This window comes from Triturus cristatus, chromosome 8 (genome assembly GCF_964204655.1).
Source record: "Triturus cristatus chromosome 8, aTriCri1.1, whole genome shotgun sequence".
Classification (NCBI taxonomy): Eukaryota; Metazoa; Chordata; class Amphibia; order Caudata; family Salamandridae; genus Triturus; species Triturus cristatus.
Genome location: NC_140591.1, coordinates 1,605,703,825 through 1,605,709,162, shown reverse-complemented (window position 1 = coordinate 1,605,709,162; position 5,338 = coordinate 1,605,703,825). Strand labels below are relative to the sequence as shown.

Sequence of the window (5,338 nt, the reverse complement as noted above, 5' to 3'; positions counted from 1 at the left end):
AGACACTCGGCCCCTCTGGTGGAAACCCAATGATGAAGCATGTCACCAACTGGGTTGGTGAGTGAGGGTTTTCTTTAAATACAAGAGTGACTTCTCTTGCTAGCTCTTCTTTTGTCGGGCAGCACTCTTTTGTTGTTCAATTGATATTTCCTAGGGGGACCAAGAGTGGCTCCATTTGTTTCCCTCTCTCTCCTGTTGTTGAAGCACATCCATCTCTATACATGATTATTTCACATCTGTATTTTTGTTTCTTTCATCTGCTGATCATTTTCTTGATGCCCGGCCTCATCTCTTTAGTCCTCAGTCCATAGACTATTGGATTCAGTGCAGGTGGTACAATGAAGTGAAGTACATTGAGTAAGATGGGGACATCAGGTACAATTACCTTCTCCATCTTATTTGTGAAAATTAAAACCAACAACAAAGTGTAAAAGAATGAAATCAAAATTAAATGTGAGGAACATGTGCTTAGTGCCTTTTTGGCCGCCCCTTTGACCCGAATATTTATTACCACCCGGAGGATAAGGCAGTAGGACAGGAAGATGAAGACAAAGTCACTTCCTAAAATCCCGAAGGCAATGACCAACTGGTAGACTGCATTAATTGTTCTATCACTGCAAGCAAGGGATGTCACTGCTACATTGGTACAGACGCAATGTTCAATGGTGTTTCTGGAGCAGTACTGAAGTCGTGCTGTTAACATTGGATAAGGCAAGCACACCAAGATGCCCCTGAGCAGAATAAACAGAAAGGCATTTGTGACAAATCTGAGGCTAATTACAGAGGGATACCTCAGGGGGTTGCAAATGGCAACCTACCGGTCAAATGCCATGAAAAGAAATGTAGCAGACTCCATTACAACTAATGCATTCATGGCGAACATCTGAAGGAGGCAGGCTGGAAGGTCAATGACCTTTAGGTTGAAGCAGAGAACTCCCAAGAGTTTGGGGATGGTGGCCTTGCAAAGAACAAGATCTAAGATAGTGAGGAACCCGATCAAGTAGAACATGGGTTCATGAAGGCTCAGCTCTCTGCGTATGACTTCCATGATTGTGAGATTGGAAATAACAGCGATAAGTAGAAGAAGAGCCAAAGGGATGGACAGCCAATGCTGCCAGTTCTGGATGCTTGGAAAGCAGATCAGCACAAAATAGGGGATTTGATAGAATGATGTGGTGTTGATGGAGGACATTGTCAAAGTACCGGCACATCCGCATCTGCTGAGAGAATCAAATAATTAACAAATAATTAACAACTTATCTTATCATTTACATTCATGCCTTTTAATCTTAAATTAGTTTACCATAGTTTATGCTCTACATTTCCAGCCTTTAGTAAAGTGTACACCAGGGTCATATTGGCTTTCAAAAGGTCCGAAGAAGACATTATCTGAAAATGCAATTCATTGGTTTTGGACATAGGGAGTATCTTACTTGATCAAATAAACATTGATTATAGAAAATTGTTAGAGGCGCTTTGGTATAGATGAAATCCACTTTATTTTTGCTTTTTTTTGTTTGTTTCGGGTAATTAAAGCAATTCAAAATAGAGAAATAACATAAATGAATGACAAACAATATTACAGAAAAAATATAAATACCAAATAAAAAAAATTACAAATATTCTCAATGAGATCAATGGCTGCAGATAATTCTCACATTTATTTCATGTTTCAAATCATCTTTATTCAGTCATGGTAGGACCCTAAAAGCACAGAATAAAACAATTACATCTTCATAAAATATAAATAACACTCTAAAAGCATCATAAAACAGATAATCATCAAAATGCATAGATTATTCTCAATTTGATAGCAGCAATGATATAACTAAGAACAACAGTGCACACATCGCGTGATTCTAACCTTTGCCGATAGATCGAGCCCTCTTTGTAAGAAATAAAATGCTTATGTAATAGGGCAGGGCATACAACGCGCAATCTAAGAGAGTCATATAAAATATAAAAGAACATACAATGAACAGTTGATTGGGCAGTAACATAGTCTAGTCCCAGGGGCAACTTGGGAGGAAGGGAAACTCAGAGCCCACTAGAGGAAAAGCCACAAGGAAATTAACTATGTTTAGTCTAAATCTAGTGAGATAAAATTAAAATCTATGCTCTGGAGTTACTATCAAGTTCAGATAAGGATCCATATCAGATGATGTGAATATCAGCATAAATCGTGTAACTGTAGGCATATCAAGGGATTTTTCTAGTCTAATACCCTCTTTGTAAGTTTCATAGCTCCACTTGACTTCCATTTTAAGATCAGGTGTTATACTTTGCGGTGACTCAAAGAGATGGTTGTACCCCAGGCAAGGGAAGGTGTTTTGCACATAAGCCAACCATGGGATAGCAGTCATGCTATCTAATTTAAACAATCTAGTAATACCTTCCACAAGAACTCTGCATTCCCGGAGCTCCATAAGTTTTACCATAATAAAAGAGGTGCCATGGAACTCCGATCCTCCATAAACCCTATAAAATAACACAAAACAATGGCAACAAATTTAATGAAAAATATAAATACCAAATTGAAGACATTACAAATGTTCTCGATGAACTTAATGGCTGTAGATGATCAGCACATTTATCTAAAGATGTAACAATCTAGCAGTCCAATGATAGGAAGGACAAAGCAACGATAGGAAGGACAAAGCCATTCCTCTTTCATTGACAGCATGTCTCTTTAAATTTGGTGTCCCCAGCTTTGTCCTTCAAACTTACAAAAATTGGGTAAAAATGACATGCATGTTTTAAAACTATGTTCATATTTAACCAACAGTCTGACTCCCTTGGAGCCTGCGCTACAAATTGTGGCCTACTTTGCAAATATTTCTATAACCACAAAGGCAATCACTTCTTCTTTGTACTCCGAAGTATAAGTGACTTCTCTTTGAATTCCAAGAGACATCAGGACAGCCGTTGCATATCATCATCCACCTTAAGTTTGTTTCACTTGAAATGACTCAGTGGATACCTTTAAGCAGACCTGTTTTCCAATATTACGTGCTCCCCAAGTGTATATTCTAAACATGCACGTAGTTCAGCAGGTGCTTTCATCACCTACAGAAAGGGTTAATCTGATCAACACAGATTTTTACAAGCTGAATTATACTTAAAGTAAACAATCATTTGGTACTCCTTAACATGGAATCCAGAACAACCGACTCTATAGTCTTCATAGATGTAAAGGTATTCAATGCCCTCACACCTCAGCCATTCTTTGTTAAGAAGCCATTTATCTGATATTTTCCGCTTGTGTAAAACTGAAAATAATAAACCTAAAGGTAGATCTACTGGTCTGTGTAGTTGATGTTAAAATTTATTAAATCAGATCTCTTACATTTAATAATTAACTTCACTTAGAAATATGGTTAAGCAATGAAAACTGAAAGAAGAAATGGTGGCAGTTATGCAAGATCATTGATATAACAACTACTACTAACGCTATTAATATTATGCCAGCCTGACACTTTCTTTTAATGCAATCTTCTGTGGTTATATAATCATCAATATTTTTGGTAGGACAACTCTCACCATATCATTACTTGAGATAGAGAGAAGCAGAAAGGGTGGAAGAACACAAGGTCATTTAGTACAGAAGAATGTAGTTCAAAAAACATTTTTTACAATTCCAAAAAAATTAGATTAAATAGACTTAAAGAAATATACAAATACCAGGCACATCATTGTATTGTTCACAAACACAATTTTTTTACATCCCACAATCAAGGAAAACAAAGTAACACAATATAAAAATTAGCAAATGCAACAAATGTGGGTTGCATTTTTAATGAATATCTTTAATAGACATATTGTGTTACATGATACTACCATTAGTCCACGCATCTTAATTTGTAGGCACTTCCTCATGTCACAATAAAGCCATAAAGGGAATTCAGTAGCACACTGGGTCAACTTCTGGGGCATCATCTTTGATATGCCAGTGCTCTGTATGCATCTTCACTGGCATTTGTGTTTGCCGACTGTCAGGAATCATATTAACGCAATTGTTATCCCTCAAAGTAAAAACAGCCAGGTCATGAAGTGAAAGGTTAGAGTGGTGGTGAAACCTTGTCTGGTCAACGTTTGGAATTAGTACTTTCAAGATGGCCGCTGTATTGGTAGCACTCTGACATAGGCTTAGAACTCTCACGAGGTTTTGGTCGGCAAGTGGAGTGTGCGCGCTGTTTGGTGCGCACTTCAATTTGTCGGAGAAGAAGTATGCACGCTTCAGCTCCTCTCCTCCTCATTAGATGTGAAAGAGGTAGCGGAAGTTTCCAGTCTGCCATTTGTTGTAGGGAAACATTATCTCCATTCTTAGAGGCAGCAAGATATCTTCCGCTAGAACACTTGTGAGTTCCAGTCATCTTGAGTTCTTCGTACTCAATCGTCGTTCCGCCGTTTTCTGCTGGGCAAAGTTGGAAGGCGGTCTACAGTTCCAGAGCAGTTTCAGGCAGTGAAGCTCCCTTGCAGTTGTGCTGATAAGTACTATATTCCAGTTCAGCCTCATCTTCAAGTAAGCTACCCTCTGTATTCAGAACCGCCGCAGCAGTTTCTAGAGCGACTCTATTACTACTAACAGAGCTCTATTAACTCCTGCATCCGTGGATAAAACTATTTCATCTTGCCTCCATTGCGTCTTTCCTTTCTATTTCCTTCCCTGTTGTTCCTCCCTTGAACCTTTTTTGCGTGTTTCGGCAAGAAAGAAGAAACTATTCAAAGTTCGAGTCAGTGCAAAAGCGCAACATACTTTACTTCATAGTGCCCTAACTGTGTTATGTGAATAGACTGTACATAGAGTTATTTGTTGTAAGGTACATTGAATCTTCCCCTGCATGCAGAAGTATGTTTATATCCAGAAACTGTTATACAGAAGAGAAGTAAAACATCTACTCAAACAGGTAGAGAAGGCATTGTACACATTGTGTAATTACTAGAGTAATAAGTAACAATGTTCTTATCTGTTCTCCCTTTGTGCATTAAGTATTTTCTTGTTTGAGAACATATCTTAGAAACTGTATTCAAAGAAAAGAAGCAAGGCTCCTACTTTAGCTGGTAGGGGAAGTCAGAGAGAGAATTGTTTAACACAGCTCGTAAGTAGTGTAGGAGGTAATCTTGTTTCTATCTTGTTCTCTCTCTGTGCACTAGATCCTCTCCTATCCTGGAACCCATTGACTCACTAGAAGATAAGAAGAAGGTTTCCTAGGAGACTGAGGGAGAATTGGTGAGCTTGGAGTGTCTCTTCTCTGTCCCATTCCCCTTTCCCCCTCCCTGATGCATCCATAGAAAAAATCCATTTGCGGAGGCACGGTGTGTGGGCATTGGGACTAAT

General features: G+C 38.5%; 1 pseudogene; it reads right to left on the bottom strand.

Annotated features, from left to right (window-relative positions):
- Positions 1–253: 253 nt before the first annotated feature.
- On the bottom strand, positions 254–1,192 carry LOC146806308 (olfactory receptor 56A4-like; annotated as a pseudogene).
- Positions 1,193–5,338: the final 4,146 nt, after the last annotated feature.